We start from the raw sequence: 24,747 nt of genomic DNA, 5'->3' as shown, positions 1-24,747 counted from the left end.
CTAAAAAAAGGGTTTTTGAAAGTCACTTTAAGGATGATAAATGTCATGTTATTTGACATTATTACAAAGATTTCCATACAGTACAGGAAAATTTTGCTTGCTTGTAAGTTTGCGTAAGCATCACATTAGCAGAGGTCGATAATTACTTGCCCTTTGTAAAAAAATGCATGTTATTATGAAAATTGTCTTAAACACATGTTTTTGTAACTATTTTGTGGAAATACTTTTATTATTTGCAGGAATCTTTTAATGTTAGAAGAATGCAAAGTCACACTTAAATTTTTCATATTTTAAATTAGCTCTTCGCGCGTGGCTTCGCCCGCTTTGTAGAATAAAAACTTAACAAATTACTTCCTCAGAAACCATTATATTTATAAAAAAAAAACCATCAAAATCCGTTTCGCAGTTTTAAAGATTTAAGCCTTCATAGTGAAGGACATACAGCGATAGCGATTTTTTTATACTGTTGTGATGATGCACAATTTTTCGTCTAGTAAGTAATTTATTTTATAACTAACTGCACCCCGCGGTTTCACCTGCGTTGCTCCGCTCTTGTTGGTCTTAGCGTGATGATATTATAGCCTATATATAGCCTTTGTCGATAAATGGGCTATCTAACACCGAAAGAATTTTTCAAAACGGACCAGTAGTTCCTGAGAGTAGAGTATTCGAACAAACAAACTCTTCAGCTTTATAATATTAGTATAGATTGTAATATAGCGCCTCTACTATCGGCAAATAATACTTAATAAGATTTTCTTTATTATGTTAGTCATAAAAAAAAACAATATTATAATAAATAATATGTGCATTCATATAAATTATTTTAATGAAAACTACCGGCCATTTACTATGTAAATATTCCTTATTTATAAATAAATATATAAAACGTATTATTACATTGAGTAAATAAGAAATATGTAGATTATTTGCGTAGATTTTATGTTAATTTATTAACAGTATAGGTATATTTTAGACATTATTCTTATATATAAAAATGAATCGCAAAATGTGTTGGTAAGCGCATAACTCGAGAACGCCTGAACCGATTTCGATAATTCTTTTTTTATTATATTCCTTGAAGTACGCGGATTGTTCTTATGTAGAGAAAACGTAAATATTATGTACCACGGGCGAAGCTGGGGCGGACCGCTAGTAATAAATAAACTGTATACGTATATTGAATACTAGTCTCGTTTAAAAAAAAACATGAATATAAAAAAACATAATAATATATAATATGTAATATTAGATTTCCGCTCCCGGCTACGCCCGCGTTTTCAAAGAATAGTCTCCCAAGTACTGGACCGATTTGGAAAAATATTTCATCAGTAGATACCTACATTATTAATAAATGGCATAAGCTATACTTTATTTGACTTTATTTAACCCAGGTAAAACCGGATTATTTGACTAGTTTTCTAATAAATATGAAAAAAAAAGAGTTTATTCAAAGTAAAAAGAGCTGATAGCGCGTTATAATTAACGAAAATTTTTATAGAAAAAATGAATGTAGAGCCACTAACCACATAGGACAGTAAGGGCCACCAATGAATAGATTGTGTTAATTTTTAACGATAAACTAACGTTCAACAATAAATTACTTATCCCTTTTCATACGGATTCATTTCGAATCGAAACCTTAAAATTGACTATTCATAAAATGAAAAGAGTTTTAAGATAAAAAAAGTATTCGAATTTCAGTTTCAAAAATAATTTTCCTTCGATTAAGTAATTATTTAGCTGTTTTTGAACGAGTTACATCCATCTTCATAAACTTCGCATTTATAATTTTATTAGGATGAGCATAAAATACATCTACATACAAGTACATATAGATATGACTGTAATATTACATAAATACATTGTTTTTTTTATAAATAACTAGCAGTCCGCCCCGGCTTCGCCCGTGTTACATGTTTACGTTTTCTCTACATAAAAACCATCCTCGTACTTCAAGGAATATAATAAAAAAAGAATTATCGAAATCGGTTCAGCCGTTCTCGAGTTATGCGCTTACCAACACATTTTGCGATTCATTTTTATATATAAGAAGAAGATTACGGGTTTCAAACAAGGTACTTAATTATTCCACTCAAAACTTTATATAATAAACTTTATGACATGAAAATAAGAGACATGTTTTTCTTATAAAAATCACGTTTTGAAGCACGTCCTATAAGAAAAATAATATTATATAAGTACTTATATTATTATTACTAGCTGTGCCTCGTGGTTTTATCCGCATTGCTCCACTCCTATTGGTCTTAGCGTGATGATAGCCTTCCTCGATAAATGGACTAATTAACACTGAAAGAATTTTTCAATTTTCAAAAGTATGTTCATGCAAAAAAGACAAACTCTTCAGCTTTATAATCCATACTAAATACTAATATTATAAATGCGAAAGTAACTCTGTCTGTCTGTCTGTTACTCAATCACGCTTTAACTACTGAACCAATTTGCATGAAATTTGGTATAGATATATTTTGATACCCGAGAAAGGACATAGGATAGGTTTATCCCGGAATTCCTACGGGTACGGGTTTTTCTCTGAAAACGCGGGCGAAGCCGCGGGCGGAAAGCTAGTATTAGTATAGATTATACCCATGATTTTACGTGCTCAACATTCAGAGTTTTTTGAAGCGAAACTTCATTATTGGGGTTGGAAAAAAATTTAGTGTACCTAACATTTTTTCGTTACGCGTGAAATTTTTCCGTTACGCGCCATCTTTTTCTTATCCCTACCACGCGTGATTCGACGTATTTCTGTAAAGTTGCATATAGTTATTGTTTTTTGAAAAATAAGGTTATAAAAAAGTTTCACTTCTTACGTGTGTACACTAGTACACGCACACATTTTTATTTAAGGATTTAAAACTCAAATTATAATAGACATAATATTAAAGTCATGCTTTTGTATTGTCACCGCTCCTTGATTAAATAATAATAGTTTAAAAAAAAACTAAAAAACACGCTTTTTATAGAAAACCGAACTAAAAAATAGAAAATTTTATCAAATTATTGTATTGTCATCGGTCCTCAATAAATCTACAAAGTTTGAACGAAATCTGGCCGTTTAAAGTGGTTCAAAATCGAGTCTAAAGGAGTCGGTTACATCCAAACATAATACAGGCGAAGCTAATAAAAGTGAATTAAAAAGGACTTTTATTGCTTTTCAAGTAAGTTTTGTATTTGGATGAGGATAAAAATGTATTAATCTATCTATACATATAATAAATCTGTAGAAGGGTCATTTCTGTACATTGAAAATATTGAAAAAATAAATAGCAGGGGACTGGACTGGATCGATACCAAACCCCAATATGTGATTAAAAAAATTTTTGTCTGTCTGTCTGTCTGTCTGTCCTGGGCGTAAAATAGGATACTTTTTATCCTGGAAAAATACGTAGAAAAAAAAATTATCTTAATTTTTCAGTTTTATCCATAGACGTTGTTCTGTAGAACCGCGAACACACGTTGGGTATTATTATAGGCCTAGCCGTATTTGGGTTCAATAGATATTTATAAGATGTCATTGTCAGAGTTACTCAAAATGGAGAAATAAACCACCCACGCGAAGACCGACATCCGCTCGGACGGAGTCGCGGACGGAAGCTAGTATTAAATAAACATAAATAATTTATTTATTATTAAGCCTAAATTAAAAGTTGCATTGGTAGTTTCCTAGCGCCTGAGTGTTTATTTTAGCAAATGTACCAATGAAATGAATATATTTTTATCAGTATCTATTACTACTAAAATTAAGTACCTAAGTATGTTTGTAACATGACATTAGGAAGAAACTTTTATTTATTTATTTATGATACTTTATTGTTCACGAGCCCTGCAGTTTTTCCCGCATTGCTCCGCTCCTATTGATCTTAGCGTGATGATAGCCTAGCCTTCCTCGATAAATGGGCTGTCTAACAGCGAAATATTTTTCAAATCGCACCAGTAGTTCCTGAGATTAGCGCGATCAAACAAACACACTCTTCAGCTTTATAATATTAATTAGTATGAGAACTTAGGTACCACGCAAGTGAAGACGAAGATTTGCAGCTATCTTTTATAACAAACACCATTAAATACAATACATGTACAAATCATCATCATCATCAGCCCATATACGTTCCCACTGCTGGGACACGGGCTTCCCATTAGGGTACAGGCCATAATCCACCACGCTGGCCAAGTGCGGGTTGGCGGATGACACATGTCGTCGAACTTTTTAATTCTTCGACATGTCAGTTTCCTCACGATGTTTTCCTTCACCGCTCGAGCAGTGGTAATGTTACAACATGCGCAGATAAATTGAAAAAATCAATTTATTTCCTGCCTGCTCGCCTGGTCTCGAACCCCGGACTTATCGATTCGAAGTCCGAGGTCTCACCACTGAGCCACCACTGCTCATGTACAAATACTTACTGTATTCTCTGTATTTTCATCAAAAAATGTAACTGCCTACATGTATTATTTTAAAATGATAATACATTTATGCTGTGTACGCACTGTAGCATGCACTGTAGTCATATATCAATTTAAGAAATATAATAAAACTAGCGGTCCGCCCCAGCTTCGCCCGTGGTACCTGCACATGTTAGCTATCCTATCTCTCAAGTTGGATCGAACTGCACATGGTGTGCGAATTTTATTATAGTCGGTTAAGTGGTTTAGGAGTCCATTGAGGACAAACATTGTGACACGAGATTTATATATTATACTAGCGGCCCGCCCCGGCTTCGCCCGTGGTACATATGAAAAATAGATGTTGGCCGATTCTCAGACTTACCCGATATGCACAGAAAATTTCATGAGAATCGGTCCACCCGTTTCGGAGGAGTATGCAGACTAACATTGTGACACGAGAATTTTATATATAAGAGATTAAGATAGATGTTGAACCTATGTAATCGATTCAGCCGTTTTGGAGGTTTAGAGGATATATTTATCAACTAGCTTCCGCCCGCAGCTTCGTCCGCGTGATGTTTTGATAAAAGGTAGCCTATGTTCTTTCTCAGGGTCTAAAGATTGTCTGTGCCAAATTTCATCAAAATCGGTTGAGAGGTTTAAGCGGGAAAGCGTAACAGACAGACAGATTTACTTTCGCATTTATAATATTAGTAGGGATATCCGTTCTGTAGCTTTCCCGTAAAATATGAACAAACATAAACTTTCTAGTTTATAATATTAAAAGATGTTTAAAGTAAAATTCTATGGCTGCATATAAAACGTAAAGTAATGCGAATGAATGAATTCAAAGCTGTTTAATGCAACTTTTTCCTGTTTTACTGTTTGTGCCAGTTAGATACTTCGCTTATCTCAAAAATTTCTTTATATTATTAGCTTTTGCCCCGCAGCTTCGCTCCGTATTAGAAGAAAAAAATGTGTGCGTGTACTAGTGTACACACGTAAGAAGTGAAACTTCTTTATGACCTCATTTTTCAAAAAATAATTTACTATAATATGTAACTTTACAGAAATACGTCGAATCATGCGTGGCAGGGATAAGAATTCAAAAGATGGCGCGTAACGGAAAAATGTCACGCGTAACGAAAAAATGTTACACAAAATTTTTTACAAACCCCGATAAAGAAGTTTCACTTCAATTTTACACTAGCTTTCCGCCCGCGGCTTCGCCCGCTTTGTCTAAAACATAATAAATTATATACTAAAAACCTTCCTCTTGAATCACTCTATCTATATAAAAAAAACCGCTTCAAATCCGTTGTTTTATAGATTTAAGCATACAAAGGGACATACGGACAGACAAAGCGACTTTGTTTTATACTATGTAGTGAAGTTTTGTCAATAATGTGTCCATAGCACAACTTAAAACAACACATAAAATTAAATTAGGTTTCTGAACTGGAGCCTAAGTGCATTTTATGATACTAACTTTTAATGAGTCGGATAACATCATTTTCCTGTATACTAGCTGATACACGTGACTTCGCCTGCTTCTAAAAGTAATATTTTTACAGATGTGTGATAGAATTCTTCATTGTTACTCCGCTCCGGTCGTAGCTTGGTTTTATATTGTACCCTTCCTTCTTTTCCATATAATTCTTCATATTTATAAGAATAAATATAATTTTTAATAAAAAACATACTCACACATATAAATTATTGTAATAGAAATAAAGAAATTAGATATATTAAACGGAGTTTCTTGTCGGTTCTTCTCCGTAGATACTGCTTTCCGAATCGGTGGTAAATGTTAAAAATATGTAATGACGTTTCAAAAGTGCTTCTAGAAGAAGTCTAATTGATTAAATCAATGTTTGAATGAAAAATGAAATGTTTGAGTTTGAAACTTACAAAGCAATTTAATCAATCTTTATTACGACTTGCAACTTAAAGGAATAATTATTATAACACTAGTGGTCCGCCCCAGCTTCGCCCGTGGTACCTACATGTTTAAACTATCCTATCTTTCAAGTTGGATCGAACTGCACATGGTGTGCGAATTTTATTATAATCGGTTAAGTGGTTTAGGAGTCCATTGAGGACAAACATTGTGACATGAGATTTATATATATTAACATTAAAACTATTGTTATTTTTATTTAATAGATTTAAATAAATCATTATCTGATTCTTAATATCAATCATTGTATTATTAATAACAATGCTATTTAAAAACTATAATAATTTCCTCTTGTAGATTTCAAAGTCAACTGGGAGTTTCGCAAGCAGTATTATATATAGCTCTGTATCATTTGCCTTGTTATTTGATTGAATGGCTAAATATCATTCAGGTGGTTAATTGAATGGCGCTGTTTAATAAAGATAGGCTATAAATTGAATGACACATTAAACTAATCGCTTAAAATGCTACTTTTTCACGCCTATACCATTGTACTAATTTGGATGCAATTTTGTACGGAGATAGATTTAAAATATTTTGTTCGTAGTTAGTAGATTAGTAAAACAGACAAAACCATGGTCTAAAGCTAGTAAAAACTATTTAAAAATAGGTAAATAGAATCTTTCGCAATATTTTACAAAGTCGTGAAATTATAATCTATAAGTGATTGTATATTTATACGGATTGATATTAATTAATTCTTATGTATTTTATTGCAATACTAATTGTTATGTGTTAGCAATTATACACTTATAATCTTTACTAATATTATAAAGCTTAAGAGTTTGTTTGTTTGTTGAAACGCGATAATCTCAGGAACTACTGGTCCGATTTGAAAAATTATTTCGGTGTTCGCCCAATTATATATTATATATTATAAAGGAAGGCTATAGGCTATATTATATCATTATTCATTTCGCTAAGACCAATAGGAGCGGAGCCACGCGGATGAAACCGCTAACCGCTAAGCGCAGCATGAATATTATTGCGTTTTCTCTATCTTCCTGTCTCTTTGAGTGTTTGTCCATTCCTTCCCTTTACCAGTCCCTTTCGTAGTCTGTAATTTAGTGTGTCTGTATGCATCCTAATGTTATACCTTCGTAATCTTTAGTAGAGCTATTAAAACCACTTTTGACAGAGATAGCATACGTTCCATAGCGCTGTCTCTCTCACACTAAGATGAAAACATAATATGAAAATGTGCAATAAATTGCAATAATTCAACAGATTGTACATCAAGATAAGACATTACGTGACAATTTTCTTTGTCACGTGAACAATATGTTGATAACATGTGATGAGATGTCACGTTTGAGAATAAGTAACATTTTTGATAAATTATATTACAAAATAAAGGCTTTTTGTTATTACTACATATAATGATATCTAAACTAAAAAGGTAGATAGGTTGTTAGCGCCCCGGGAATGTTGGCTAATTAGCCACGTTTTACTTCGTGTCTCTTTCACTTAAAACAGTTAAATCATGCCATCGCCTTTTGACTTCTAATCGTGTAAACGTATGTTAGTGTGCCGTCTTTGAGTCAAATTTTGTATTTGTATGTATATGTCGCAGGCAAATTGTAATATTTCGCCGTTTAAAAACGGTCGGCATTTTGTAATATGCCGAAAATTCGTAATCAGAAATTTTTGGTTTGGATAAGGGGGTGGGTTAGGTTAGGTTCGTGTTTTTTAAAACTACACAGAAATAGGAGCCCCACGAAGTGGGGCTCTGTCGGCTCGCGGCCGTCTTTTTGTAGAATTTTGGAAAAAGACGAATTTCGGCATATTACAAAATGCCGACCGTTTGTAAACGGCGAGATTATACAATTTGCCTGCGACATATACCTACACCTTTTTACTTATAGTATTTAATATTTATTATATTTTGTAATAAAAATCGAAATAAAAGTGGAACTACTGAATTGTTTGTTTCTTTAATCAATCTTACCTGTAAAATGCAGTTCCATGAAGAGGTAACAGTAAGTATAAATTATTGCACTTATAAATATTTATTTAAAAGTATATTTTTTTGAAATGTACATAATATTATAAAATATTTAAAACGCAAAAAAATTCAATAGAAAGATATACATAAAATAAAGATATAATATATAATCTGTTTAGATAATTTGGCTCCCATTTATAATCGAGTTTATCTACCAGACTTGTCGCCAGCGACAAGTTCGCAGACAAATCTGCGTTTTTATATATATTGATTCGGTGCGCGGCTCGTGGCTCGGCGCGGCGCTCGCCAACTGTAGTATAGTAATAAAGTAGTATAGTAGTAGTAGGAGTATTCGCTTGTGCAGTTCTGAAAGCAATTTCTACAAAGAGGTAGCAAAGAAACTCTGTTGTTGCTCTTTAAAATCAAATATAAAGTAGTATTTAGAAATTAAAAATTTTAACGGAATTAAAACGCGATTTATGTTATCATCCATAAGTTCTATCCATCTATACGTTTCGCATACTTTGTAGTAAGAGTGATCACTGGGGCTAAATCGCGTTTAAAATCCGTTTAAATTTTTAATTTCTAAATGTTTAATACTCGCATAAAATCAGACACAAGAATATACAATATAACGTTCTCACGAACGATATACATAATACAAGTAAAACATCAGTTTCTAAATACATTTATATAGAGTGGTGGTCATATAATTAAGAACGCTGATACAAAGGGAAGATTTTTTCAGACTAAGATGCATAACTAATTTCATGTAATTATTTTTATTTTTCTCGATTTAGAATTAATACTTTTCCAACAACTCACTGTATTCATTAATACACGTGATTAGCCTAAAAATGAATGACAAACTTTTTACACTACTTCTAAACATAGTATTCCTATTTACTGGCTGGTCACGTAATTAAGAACGCTAAATAGTTTATAAGAGTTTATACTTTTATTCAAATTTTAATAGAGAACACTCGACTCGATTTGTTGTGTGTTGTGTGTTGTGGTTGTTTGTATAATTTTGGCGCCATTAAGTGTTGCAAAAGATTAAAAGTGATTACTTCTCATAAAAAAAAAATGGAAAAAAATAAAAGTTGTGATAAATCTACTAGGGAAGTTATAATAAAACTTCGCGGGAAGAATTGGTCTTATAAAAAGTGCATCTGCAATGTTCAAACTATGGTTTTCCACGCTATAAGGCATTTTGATACGTATCAAACAACTTCAGATGTCCCACGTATGCCAAGACAGAAAAAAACAACCCCTCAAGATGACCGAAACATCGTCCGTATGGTGAAACAAAATCCTTTTAAAGGGTCCAATGGGCTGAGAAAAGAATATTTCGGCGAAAATAACCCTTCAGCAATCTCAGCACGCACTATTCGAAGACGTTTGCTAGAAGAAAAATTGCACGGTCGGATAGCAAGAAAAGTACCCATGTTGAAACTTTGCCACAGGCAAGCCCGGCTTAGATTTGCAAGAAAATATGAAAACTGGACTGTGCGACAGTGCAAAAATGTACTTTTCTCTGACTAAACGAAAATAAACAGAGTATGTTCCGATGGAAAACGATATGTTCGACGTCCTCCGAATACAGAATTCGACCCTAAGTACCTACACGAAAGTTACATTAAAGCACGGTGGTGGAAATGTGAAAATTTGGGGGTGCTTTTCTGGACATGGTGTTGGACCTGTAAAGTTGATAGAAGGTAACATGAATCAATTCCAATACAAAAATATACTGGAAGAAACAATGTTACCTTATGCTGAAGAAGTTCTACCGGTTATTTGGACATTCCAGCATGACAATGATCCAAAGCACACTGCACACACTGTAAAGGAATTTCTAACAGCGCAGTCAGTTTCTGTTTTGGACTGGCCAGCTAACAGCCCTGACCTAAACCCAATAGAGAATCTGTGGTTCGAAGTAAAGAAAAAGGTTTCAAATACACAGTGTCGAAATTTAAGGGAGCTGTACGTTTTCTTAGAAGAATGGAACTCTATTTCTCTAGCAAAATGTCAAAAATTAATAGAGTCAATGCCTCGCCGGTGTAAAGCAGTAATTAAAAGCCGTGGACATGCTATTAAATATTAATTTTAGTTAAAAATGTATTAACTTGATTTACAAATTTTTCTCGCAACATATTATTGTAATTTTTTTAAATGAAAGTGTTATACAAAACAATTCTTTGTAAAATAAATTATTTTTGAATAAAATATTGTTGGCGATTTTATTTGAGTTGCTTTGGTAAAATAAACTATTTTTGAATAAAATATTGTTGGCGATTTTATTATATTTTATTCTTAAACTTAGTTGCTCTATTAATGTGGCTATTTTATAACATAACTAGTTGCTTCTCAGAAGGTGCACATCTCTGTGTATGACATTATTTAAATAAAAATTTCTAGTACTTCAGATCGTTCTTAATTATATGACCACCACTATATATATGTAACGTTCCTGTGAATGCTCGACGCTCTGTTCGGCGAAATGCTCGCTGCAACGCTCGCAGCGAGTGTGTAACATTAAGTTGTTATTTATGCTAATACTGGGTTGTTATAAAGCTGAAGAATTTGTTTGTTTCAACGCGGTAATATCAGGAACTACGGGTCCGATTTGAAAAAAAAAATTGTTAGGCAGCCCATTTATCGAGGTTGGATTATTTATTATCATCACGTCACATAAGATCAATAACAGCAGAGAAATTCGGGTAAAACCGCAGGACACAGCTTGTATACGTAATATCTTATTTTGGTAGAGTTTCGTTTATAGACTAGAGTAGATAATTTTTGAAACAAAAAAAAATCGCAGTCGGATGAAACCCATTAGAAAAGGAGGGGAATATGATGAAAATTAAAGGAAAAATAAATTACGGTCAATCCGAGTTCGGGAAAAGGGAGGGGGGAGCTTTTAAGAGAAAAAAATGGTTTCTCTTGATTTCCGACAAAACTACAAGTCCTACGGAAAAAAGTTCAATGGCAAAGTTGTAGATAATAAAAAGATCTACAACTTTGGTATTGACAATTTTTTCACATAACCTCAAAATTTAGGTTAAAAATTCAAAAAACCAAGTTTTTGGTTTTTTATTTTTATCTACTTCAAAATTTATTTTTTTTTCTACGAAATTTGGTGGAAACTTGCTTTATTATGTCCCAAATACACTGTAATTTATTTGACTGAAAATATTTATTTTTTCGCCTTATTTTGAATTAATACCAAAAAAACAACCTAATTTTCAATCGAAAAGTCACCCGTCAAAATATCAGCTTTTTTCAAAAACTTGGGGAGCCCTTTATTCATTGAAATCTCTACTTTCATATGGTGTAAAAAAAATAAACATTACCATAGTAAATGTTCTCAGAAAATGCATACAAACAGTGTGAAAATGAGCTTTTACTAAATCAGGCACACTTCTCAAACTACCTGAAATGTTTTTATCGACATCATTTTGCTTTTGAATATGCTGTAAAATATTATACTTAGAACAGATAATTTTTTTTCTTTTGAAATATTACCGAAAAGCCGATACAAGAGAAGATATAGAGTTCGAGAAGTGTGCCTGATTTAGTAAAAGCTAATTATGACACTGTTTGTAAGCATTTCCTGAGAACATTTACTATGGTAAGGTTTATTTTTTTTACACCATATAAGAGTAGAGATTTTGATGAATAAAAGGCTCCCAAAGTTTTTGAAAAAAGCTGATATTTTGACGGGTGACTTTTCGATTGAAAATTAGGTTGTTTTTTTGGTATTAATTCAAAATAAGGCGAAAAAATAAATATTTTCAATCAAATAAATTACAGTGTATTTGGGACATAATAAAGCAAGTTTCTACCAAATGTAGTAGAAAAAAAATAAATTTTGAAGTAGTTAAAAATGAAAAACCAAAAACTTGGTTTTTTGAATTTTTCACCTAAATTTTGAGGTTATGTGAAAAAATTGTCAATACAAAAGTTGTAGATTTTTTTATTACCTACAACTTTGCCATTGAACTTTTTTCCGTAGGACTTGTAGTTTTGTCGGAAATCGAGAGAAACCATTTTTTTCTCTTAAAAGCTCCCCCCTCCCACTTCCCGAACTCGGATTGACCGTAATTTATTTTTCCTTTAATTTTCATCATATTCCCCTCCTTTTCTAATGGGTTTCATCCGACTGCGATTTTTTTGCACTTTTTATTATTTTTAAAGGGATCTACCCCAGTGTATTACTGCAATTTCTGAATAAAAAATGCTCTATTAAACTAACAGGTTAGGATGATCTAAATTTTTCTTATTAAAATTTCCTATAAATGAAGTTATATTCTCAATGTTTGAAAAATAAAATTTACAATAGGTACCTAAGGGAAAATTGTTACAAATAATAAATTAACACACTGATCCAAAAACTTAGATACGTAACATAGTATTAGCATAGTATTAGCATAATAATATGAAATTAATGTGTTTGATCTTAATATTTAATGAGAAAAATAATAATAGGTATTCATTCATAAATTAAATAGCTTCATTCAAGTGAAATGTATGAATGACCTACATAACTTATCAGACCATATTTTTTAACCAATCATAAGAATGGTAGGTACGAAATGTATAGAAAGTAAGTGAAAAAAACAACTTTACCTAAACTTTTTTAAAATGTAGAGAATCTAGAGCTTTTTGTTTATTTTTTATCTAATAAAAGTCTAAAATACATAAATAATTTCAATCATTCACAACAGGCATGGTGAATCTTGAAAATACATTTGGCAATGTCACGTTGTTTATATGTACGGGCTTATAAAAATAGATATATTAATTGTTTATTCAATGGCCACTATAAAATAAAACGACGCTTACGAGAATACAGTAATAAATACAAAACACATTCATACCACATCAATCACAATGTCGTTATGTGTTTAAACAGTTTCCACGATTTTCCGAAGAATAATGACGATATTATTATAAAAATATTGGCTGCGTGATTCAAGTGAGTGGTGGTCGCAGAGTATAGCAGTCGGGCCATACAGCCCGTACCAAACCAACGTACGCCTTCGCGCCGAGCGTAAAAAAAAAAGTTGCGAGCCCGCGCTTTTCAGTTCCCCGCGCTTTTTGACAGTGACAGTTGATTTTTTTTTTCAGTGCGCCCCGTTGTGAAATGTGATAGTGTTGTGATCATATATTCGATACATCTTCCACCTGACTGTGAGGTAGGTTATGATATTATGTCATTATCGGTTTTTAATTTAGCTTTCACTTAAGGGGGGATTTAGGGCAGTGGGACACTCGAAAGTGATCTTATGAGATCGGAGGCTGCGTTGCGTATGCGACTATGCATTTTTAAAAGTTTAAAGTTCACGATTATATATTCTGTAGGTCGTTTTGCATAAATTGGTAAATTTTTATTTGTTCTCTTGTTTAGGAACTATTTTTAATACATTTTTATTTTTATAATAGGTACTAGTCGTAATTATTTTTTTTATTTATTTATTTTGTTTACGACTATTATATTATTTAAATAATACAAAAACCAATAAAATTACGTACTGTTTCATTTAAATATTGCAAAACTGAATAAGATTAATTTTGTTTGAAGCAAATAATAAATTGAACTATATAATATATATCAATAATAAAGATTGAGAAATATTGGAAATTAACTGAAGAATGAAGTAACAATGTAATAGCTAGTCGGAATGTAAATTTTAATTACTAAGGTAGTGATTATACTTCCAACAAACCTTGGCGGTATCCTTCGAATAAGAAAATACTTATTAACAAAAATCAATAAAAATCTATTTGGATATTAAATTATAAATTTGTGAATAAATTATGAATAATAATTTATTTTAATTTTGTTTTTGTTGTTTTATGAATAATCTTGTAATTAATAACATTTATTACAAGTTACGGAATTGATTGTTTTGACATTCAATTTATACAAATTTGTTTTTTTTTTGCAATTTTTTTTTTTCAATTTTAGCAACTAATTACGACACCTTGATGTTAGTAAATCTTCTGGTTTATGTTTTTATTGGTTATGTATTTAGTTTCAGTGCTAAATGTAAAGTTGTGAAAGAATTTCATACATGTGAATGTGGTATTAAAAACAAATATATTATTGTGTAAAAATTACAAATAATGCCTTTCACGCTGTGTGAGTAGAAACAAATGCAATAGAGGTTGAATTAATTATAAATAATAAGCTAACATTTACGTCTTTCCCTCTATCATAGTAAATTGCATTTAGTGTAGTTAATGTTTTGAAGTTAATATTTTATTGTTTTAAGTTGAGAAGCTTATTTATGTGTCTATTCCAATATAATAATATTAGCTGTGTGTTTGAACGCGCTAATCTCAGGAACTAATGGACTTATTAGTTCCTGAGATTAGCGCGCAACAGATTGGAAGGACTTATATCTTCCATTATCTAGGTATCTTCCATTTAGAAATTACTAACATTCTGCCCGCGGCTTCGCACGTGTTTTCAAAGAAAAACCCGCATAATACCAGTTCCCGTGGGATTTCTGGGATAAAATCTATCCTATGTGTTAATCCAAGTTACCCTCTATGTGTGTGCTAAATTTCATTGTAATCGGTTCAGTAGTATTTGCGTGAAAGAGTAACAAACATACACATACACATCCATCCTCACAAACTTTCGCATTTATAATATTAGTAGGATATTCTCTTGTAAAAGAATTCTGAACTTGTGTTTCCGCGCTTGCTGCACCTACTATAATAATATTTTCTACGCAGTTGACTATTATCCTTTAAGATTTGCCGTGGCAATACGGGGAAGTTTGCATGGAAGCAAGCAAGCAGTTTTTTAGTTTTACAGAAAATTCGACCTACAACTTAGGCTCTATATTGTATGTAGAGTTCAAATTATAACAATAATAATTAAGTTTCTTTTATAATAACTCTAGTCTTCTTTTAGCTGTACAGAAATTTCTAGTATATAACTTAAGTTCTACAATGTAGAGTTCAAGTTAAAATTAAATTTTATCGATAATAATTAACAATATATAGTCGATTACTTATAGCAACAAATAATTAATTAATTGTATTTTTTTTATAAAATCATGGAAGAATCCTTGTTTATCAATGCCTGCATATAAGTTATGACTTTGATATACCTTATATAATCATATAATAGTATATTCTCAACATAAGACTTTTTATTTTTTAAATAATAATTTGTAATACATATTAAATACTTTAAAGTCTCTATAAATGTTCAAATTTAACAATTACAACGAAAGGGAATTCGTTGTAATTTCGAATCTTACTCTGAATATTATAAACGCGAAAGTTTGTAAGTATGTATGTATGTTTGTTACACTTTGATGCGATAACCACTGAACGGATTATGATGATACTTGACAGTGATGTAGCTTATGAACCAAAAAGAGCGTGTGTACCAAAACCAAAAAGAGCACACGTGTCAGAAGTGAACTTCTTTAGCAAGATTCAAAGATACCAAAATCGTCGCCTTACTCCATGGCGTGACGGTATTGCCATGACGCGACCTTGAAATTTTACTCTCAACGCGCCTAAAGAAGACACTTAAAATTTCACTTCAAAAAACTTATGAACTATGAAAATAATTCATTATCTTTCGCACAGTTGTAATGAACTATAGAAATGAGCCAGGAACAGATTTTATGACCAAGTTCCTCTCAAGCGGTAATTAGTAAAATGCATCAAAGTATAGTATTATGAAGCCTCGTGAACGTCAGCTGGAGCTCGGTTGGGGGGATGAGCGGCTGTAGCCTCCCACGCACGTAGGAAAAAAAAATACATTCATTCATTTCCTCTCAGCTAAAAATTTGTCAAATTGTAGCTAACCCAATATCTCAACGAAAAAAAATAATCAGCTGGTTACAACATGGTGTATTATACGTCAGCTGGTGTCTCGAACATGAAAAAAATAAAATTATTTTCCGTGATTTCCTCTCAAACAAAAATTTACCTGATGATAGCTTATATGTAACTGTGGATAAATATATAGGTCAGCTGGCTGTATCTTGGTGGAAAAACCGTCAGCTGATACTTTGAAAGTTATTACATAGGAGTTAGACAGAAGCATCTATTGCCAATTTATATGCATCAACTGACTAGGTTTTCCTCGAATTATTGCTAGATGATTTTTTTTATTTATCGCATTAATATATTAACAATCAGCTCACAAATTTTCATCTGGGAGGAAATGACGTATCTTTAATTATTATCGTTATTTTTAAAAATTCAAGCAACACACGCTAGCATAATATAGACAGTAATAAGGTACGCTTGGAGGTGGTTAGTTGTGCGCATGATCGGGGTACTACGGCCTTTTTGTGTAAAGCATTGTGAAAGATTTTTGGGAGAAGTAAGAAAGAATTCCCTTCTTTCTTACTTCTCCCAAAAAACTAACGTGCGTTTAGTATAGACGAGCATACGTAATCATTCGAAAAGAATATTCAAGAAGCATTATTATATACTTACTCGGCACGGCGAATCTTGATTCCTATGACAGTTCGTCTTAGTGATTGCTTAGTGATCATGTCGATACTTTACTATTTTATAGGCAAAGGCGTGGCTTGCAATCAGCCACATCGGTAAACATGTTTTTACAAATATTATAAACTGCATTTAAAAATAACTATCATATCATCAAATTCACATTACTACCTAAAAGTGTAACAAATATGAAATAACCCACTAAAAACACTAGCTAACTATAATTATTAAAAAAATATTAGTATAATATATAATTAATAAAGTTATTACTTATCTTTAACGGGGACTTACTTATGTTGATGGAATTCCACGTATCTCGATGATTTTGTTAATGTGTCATTCTATTCGAGACACCAGCTGACGTATAATACACCATGTTGTAACCAGCTGATTATTTTTTTTCGTTGAGATATTGGGTTAGCTACAATTTGACAAATTTTTAGCTGAGAGGAAATGAATGAATGTATTTTTTTTTCCTACGTGCGTGGGAGGCTACAACCGCTCACCCCCCCAACCGAGCGCCAGCTGACGTTCACGAGGCATTATAATACTATACTCTGATGCGTCTGACGAATTATCTCTTGAGAGGAAATAATGAACCAAATTTGCACCTGGCTCACGGGCCATATATGATTTTCTTGTGTCAGTTTATCAGATTTTTACTGAATATATTAATTTTCTAAACTCTAGATATTGTTTCTTTGTCAGACATGTCTAAAGTAATTTTATCTTTCTAAATGTAGTTTCTCTGTGTCTAGGTCGGTTTTTGACCTTATATTTTGACTCCTACTTTTCTAATACTACATATTAATATATATAATGTGAAAGTTTGTGTGTATGTTTGTTACTCTTTCACGCGAAAACCACTGAACCGATTTTGATGATACTTGGCTGTGTTGTAGCTTATGTATCAGAATAACACATGAGCTATAGAAATACTTACTTTTGTCTGCGGCTTTGTCTGTGGGAAACCGATTAGTTAATGCACAAACTTTAACCAAAACTTAATTTAGTATTTTTTTTGTGTATGTACGTAATATAATAAACATATTTATAAAGGAACCTAGGCCATGGGAAATAACAATTATTAAATATACAGTGTTTTAAATTTTTAATTTCGTAGTTTCTTGTAATATTAATAATATTTTCAGGACAATTTTCACACACGGCACGATCTTTTTTTTTTATGTCAGAGCAAGCAAAGGAGCAGGTGGGCCACCTGATGTTAAGTGGTCACCACCGCCCATAAACACTTGTAACACTAGAAGTATTACAGGTGCTTTGCCGGCCTTTTATGGACAAATAAGCTCTTTTCTTGAAGGCCCCAATGTCGTAGTTGTTCGGGAACACCGCAGGTGGCAAATCGTTCCACAGTTTCACCGTACGCGGAAGGAAGTTGCGGGTGAAGCGGACAGTGGTGGAGCGCTGATTCTGATTCTTATTCTGATCCCATACTAAGCTTTCGCTTGTGTTATGGAAACCAGATGGCTGATAAACATACATATATATAATTTTAAATAAATACTTATATAGATAATTAACACCCAGACACAGAGGAAACATCTATGTTCATCACACAAATATTTGCCCCGGGTGGGAATCGAACCCACGACCTCTGGCTTGGAAGGCAGGGCCACTACCAACCAAGCCAACCGGTCAGTCAATATTTGTTTTTAAATGTGTAGACTACATAATAAATTTTAAGTAATTTATTCAATTCCCACAGTTTTTAAATTTTTATGCACTTTTTTATAACTTTAAATTTTGGTTACATACATACATAATTATTATTTACTAGCTGCGCTTCGCGGTTTCACCCGCGTGACTCCGCTTCTGTTGGTCTTAGCGTGATGATATATATAGCCTATAGCCTTGCTCGATGAATGAGCTATCTAACACCGAAAGAATTTTTCAATTCGGACTGAGATTAGCGCGTTCAAACAAACAAACTCTTCAGCTTTATAATATTAAGTATAGATTATGAATGAATTTTAATATCTACAAGTCAAAATAAACAATAATAATATGTCCGAAATGAAAATTAATTACGCTTAAGAAGAATACTATTTAATATTTATGTTGAAATTCAATATTATAAATAAGTTTTTATGTGACAGTCGCAAATGAGAAGGCACGTCATTGGTAGATGACGCGTCATTTTCAAGCATAAATATAAAAAATATGAATAGGTATCTTGTATATCTTACAATTATCTTCTTCAGTACATAGTATTAAACAAAGACGCTGGCGCTGTCTGTGCCTGTTTATGCTTAAACCTCTAAAACTACTCAACTAATTTTGATGAAGTTTTTTTTAATAGATAGTGGTTCTTGGGGAATGTTTTGGTAAATAATTTGTTAAGTTTCCTACAAAGTGGGCGAAGCCATGTGCGGAATTCTAGTATCATATAAAACGGATAGATGACTGATTGACTGATGTATCAACGCACAGCTTAAACTACTGGACCGATAGGGCTGAAATTTGGCTTGCAGATAGCTATGAAGGTAATGAAGGCATCCGTTATGAAAGGATTTTAACGAATTCTACCCTCAAGGGGATAAAATATAAGATGAAAGTTTGTACCCTGTAAATTTACCTACTTACCTACTGCTTAAAATTAAAACAAAATTAAATCTACTTTTTAGTGTTGCAGATATTATCGATTAAAAACTAATAAATTATCCAATCTTGAACTTCTGTTTTAATTTTATGATTAATAAAATCCCACAGATATTAATTTATAGATTACCTTGTTTAATGATAGACCATGATTAATGCCTAGGTTTCTGAAGTGTAATAAGTTTATTATAGAAGTAATTATGTATTATATTATGAATGTTATGTCATTATAGTGTATCAATATTTTATTAAGTATCTTCTTCTTATATATAAAATTCTCGTGTCACAATGTTAGTCTGCATACTCCTCCGAAACGGGTGGACCGATTCTCATGAAATTTTCTGTGCATATCGGGTAAGTCTGAGAATCGGCCAACATCTATTTTTCATATGTACCACGGGCGAAGCCGGGGCGGGCGCTAGTTTATCTATAATAATATGTTTTGTTGTTTGTCCGTTATTAAATCCTAAGTATTCATTACGAGTTATTCATTACGAGCGTGTCAATATTCAATTAATCTCTACATTACCAGTGCTCCAATTTATGAAGTAAAAACATCGTGAGGAAACCAGGCTTGTCGAAGACATCAAATGTTGGACGACATGTGACATCTGCCCGCACTTGGCCAGCGTGGTGAATGTGACATCTACCCGCACTTGGCCAGCGTGGTGCATGTTACATGTGCCCACACTTGGCCAGCGTGATGCATGTGACATCTGCCCGCACTTGGCCAGCGTGGTGCATGTTACATGTGCCCACACTTAGCCAGCGTGGTGCATGTGACATCTGCCCGCACTTGGCCAGCGTGGTGCATGTGACATCTGCCCGCACTTGGCCAGCGTGGTGGATGATGGCCTGTACATATAGGAGGCCCGTGTCCCAGCAGTGGGAACGTATATGGGCTGATGATGAAGCTTTACTTACCTTGGTATTAAAGCGTTTTATAAATTATTCGGGAACTTTTGTTTTCTTTATCACAACTTTATGAGATCGATCGGAGATTAAAAAACATAGTAATTGCATGTTTTTTCAAACCCAGGTTTTAGTAATTCATTTTTTATTTCATAATATTAATGTTTTTAAATGAAACTCAAGAGATACGAGACGTGTCAAGTACGAATGATTTAATAAATTATTATGAATATATTATAATACGGAAATTCTGAGAAAGAGTACATCCTTTATTTTGTCAAAGGTTGCTAACTTTTTACGATACAAATAATAATTAATCTTTACAACTTAATTGAATAATCTAAACATTCAAGAGTTAATTTATCTTTTATAATACAAACTAGCGGTCCGCCCCGGCTTCGCCCGTGGTACATAATTCGCAATAAAAAGTGGCCTATGTCCTTTCTCGGGTATCAAAATATCTCTATACCAAATTTCATGCAAATTGGTTCAGTAGTTAAGGCGTGATTGAGTAACAGACAGACAGACAGAGTTACTTTCGCATTTATAATATTAGTATGGATTAAACCCTGATTTACTAATCTAATTTTCTAGAAAAACTACCATATGAAAACTATATCTATACTAAGTTACATCTCTATGTAATGTATGTATTATCCTGACTATCCATACTAATATTATAAATGCGAAAGTAACTCTGTCTGTCTGTCTGTTACTCAATCACGCCTTAACTACTGAACCAATTTGCATGAAATTTGGTATAGAGATATTTTGATACTCGAGAAAGGACATAGGATAGGTTTTATCCCTGAAATCCTACAGGAACGGGTTTTTCTTTGAAAACGCGGGCGAAGCCGCGGGCGGAAAGCTAGTTTTACTATAAAGTAGAGATTTTAATATAAAAGTGAAGTCCCGTGTCCCCAAGTGGGGTAAGGGGCAGATGCATTATTCATACATCTGTTTCACTGATCGATTTTCTTTAAGGACAAGTACGTGATCAGCCTTCTGTGTCCTGCCAGATCGAGATATTTTTTTCTTCGTCTCCACCGGGAATCGAATCCGAGACGTCCCTCGGTTCTACGCTCACGCGTCAACCACTGTACCAAGGAGGCGGTCAGAGATTAATATGCTATAGTCTATACTATAAATGGAATCTTTCTTAAACAGTTTTATAAATAAATGCAATATTAAATAATTTGGAAAATCCAAAAGTGCACGCCTCATAATTTTTTTTTAATAAATATTTATTAATTATTATTTTTGTTTATTTAATAACAATTAAACCACATCGAATCAGACCCTGAAAAATGAAAGGGTTCTATTCCTGAGCATACTCAAGCGTAAGAGAAAAAAAAAGACTCGATTAGTAAAGTATTTCGGTCGCTATCGTGTTAACAAGAAAAAGGATCCGCACATACAGACACACGGACGTCCAAGACAGAACTTTTTTAAACTGTTTTTTAACTAGTTTAAATAACAAAAATGACATCAAAAATATCATGAACGTTAAAAATAGTGTTTTTTCTTAATATGTGTGTGTATGTATTATCTTACAAGTGCAATGTATGATACATAAAGACATTTTAAGTTTGAAAAATCAGATGTTTTGCGCGAAGTGACAGTAGTACCCACCTCAACGCTTCGCTTATGAGGCGTGCAAAACAAGCGAACTGTTTTTTTAATAAATATACAGAGATGAGTCGCGTGTCATTGTCTGTTAATTTAATTGTCTTATTTTCATCACAATATTATAATAACGAAGAATAACGAAATATAATAATAAAAATTTATAGATAATTAAATTGATAGATAAAAAATTATAGGTAAATTATTAGATATTTTATTAAGATTGGGGTTGCGAATATGCGTGGTTCACTGTCTTTTAACTTTATAAGTGACTAGCTGTGCTACGCGGTTTTACCCGCAGTGCTCGGCTCCTGTTGGTCTTAGCGAGATTATATATAGCCTATATCCTTCCTCGATGAATGGGCTATCTAACACCGAAAAAAATTTTTCAAATCGGACCAGTAGTTCCAGAGATTAGCGCTTTCAAACAAACAAACAAACTTTATTATTATACGTATAAAGCTGAACAAACTTTATTATCATAAAGCTGATGATGATGATGTTCTGCTCTTCTTTATGCTCTCTTAATAGCTGAAGTAGCGCTGCGGTCACCCATCCATACACTGACCACGCCTCGCGTTGCTTAACCAAACTTAGCGAACATAGAACGTAAAAAAATCAAACAAAAAACAGGCGGCGTCACATGTTTTATACATAGATGTTTTATACATAGATAATATATAAATGGCAATAAATTATCACTACTCATAATACATATCGTTAATTAAGATATTTTATTTTTATAACATAGGTACTATAACTTTTTGATATATTGACATATAGTATTTTTTGTCTAGTTAATAAATTATATTTTTACATCCGTATTCTACGATTTTCCTGTAGTTTTTACGATAATTTGTCATAAGATAATTTATATTTAGTAGCTTTGTGAAGCTTAACGAAGCGTTTTTATAGATGTATAAAAATGTATTTCTCACTAAAGGAATATTTTTTTTGTTACTTGTTATATAATCGTAACTAACTACACATTTCTTCGCCCGCATTTTCAAAGAAAAACCCGCATAGTTCCCGTTCCCGTGGGATTTCCGGGATAAAACCTATCCTATGTGTTAATCCAAGTTACCCTCTAGTGTGCTAAATTTCATTGTTATCGGTTCAGTAGTATTTGCGTGAAAGAGGAACAAACACACACACACATCCTCACAAACTATCGCATTTATAATATTATAGTAGGATATTTTTGAAATTATAAAATAGTGGTCCCTTCCCCATTTGACAGACAGACAGAGTTACTTTCGCATTTATAATATTAAGTATGGATTTACATCTACAAATAAAAAAAAAGTGTGCGTGTATGAACTTATTTTTCAAAAAATAATTTACTTTATGCAACTTTACAGAAATACGTCGAATCACGCGTGGTAGGGATAAGAAAAAGATGGCGCGTAACGGAAAAATGTCACGCGTAACGAAAAAATGTTACATTAATTTTTTTTCCAACCCCAATAAAGAAGTTTCACTTCAAAACATCATCATCTGACAGCAAGGAAACATTCTCTGAGGGATTTACCGAGAAACTTGTATGAAATGTCATGGAATTTTTTATTCTTGGACAATGGATGTCGGTTCCTTAACGATGGTTCCTTTCACATATTGAAAGTAATGACGTATTTTCCTTAATACGAATGATAAATATAAACGTTTGTAAGCATGTATGGGTGTAAGATCTATTTGATACAAAGTATGCTGGTCACATTTTATCTATGGATATCTTAATATATATATATATATATATATATATATATATATATATATAAATCTCGTGTCACAATGTTTGTCCTCAATGGACTCCTAAACCATTTAACCGATTATAATAAAATTCGCACACCATGTGCAGTTCAATCCAACTTGAGAGATAGGATAGTTTAAACATGTAGGTACCACGGGCGAAGCCGGGGCGGACCACTAGTAGATTATAGATTATAGTTTGGATTAGCATACATTATCTTTTTATAGTTTTACTAGCGGTCCACCCCGGCTTCGCCCGTGGTACATGTTTACGTTTTCTCTACATAAAAACCATCCTCGTACTTCCAGGAATATAATAAAAAAAGAATTATCGAAATCGGTTCAGCCGTTCTCGAGTTATGCGCTTACCAACACATTTTGCGATTCATTTTTATATATAAAAGAAGAAGATTAAAGTGAAACTTTTATTACATCGTCTCAAACTTTTTGGTCTGTGTAGCGCATGTCGCGTGACGGTCGAACCGTACGATAATTATCGTACAAATACGATAATTTTGTGCCTAAGTTTCACTTTTACCGTGGTTTCATAATTAGTCTTATTTGTCTTATTTTTTTTATATCGACAGAATAAACTCAGTGTGACTCAAATTACATCTCAGTAACTACCTACGGGTCCAATTTGAAAAATTATTTCGGAGTTAGATAGCCCATTTATTGAGGAAGGCTATAGGCTATATATCATCACGCTAAGAACAACAGGAGCGGAGCACTGCGGGTAAAACCGCGGAGCACAGCTAGTAATGCAAAAAACCGTTCTGGTGCTCCAAGCGTAGCAAGTCGAGGGGACTACTGAAAACCGGCGCCTCTCCACTAATACGGAGAGGCAAATGCTGAGTAGTCCACCTTATCACAAATACTGACCAAATACTAGAATAATAATATATCCGATGTACTTAATATTTATTTTTTATTTTTATTGTTCTTAAAATGTATTAGTTGTAAGCTAAAATGTTGTATTTGTGATTAAATGTATTTTCTTTCTTTCTTTCTTTCTTTCAAAACTCTAATAAAA

The 24,747-nt window shown here is 32.7% G+C and overlaps 2 protein-coding genes across 3 annotated transcripts in view; one reads left to right on the top strand and one right to left on the bottom strand.

Annotated features, from left to right (window-relative positions):
- The window catches only part of LOC149475457 (uncharacterized), a 252,747-nt gene that overhangs the window by 56,386 nt on the left and 171,614 nt on the right, over positions 1-24,747 (bottom strand). The gene's annotated exons all lie outside the window — the stretch shown is intronic.
- Positions 13,302-24,747, top strand: part of dsb (scavenger receptor class B member debris buster) — a 101,440-nt gene continuing 89,994 nt past the window's right edge. For both annotated transcript variants that reach the window (XM_089713384.1, XM_089713385.1), the window contains exon 1: positions 13,302-13,513. The gene's annotated coding sequence lies outside the window, so the exon portion shown is untranslated. The remainder of the gene's footprint in view (positions 13,514-24,747) is intronic.

Source organism: Colias philodice, chromosome 30 (assembly GCF_061535455.1).
Source record: "Colias philodice isolate Cphi_HAF_F1 chromosome 30, ilColPhil1 Martin Lab GWU primary, whole genome shotgun sequence".
Taxonomy (NCBI): Eukaryota; Metazoa; Arthropoda; class Insecta; order Lepidoptera; family Pieridae; genus Colias; species Colias philodice.
Note: the sequence above shows the minus strand (reverse complement) of the source record. Positions and strands in the feature narration are given on the sequence as shown.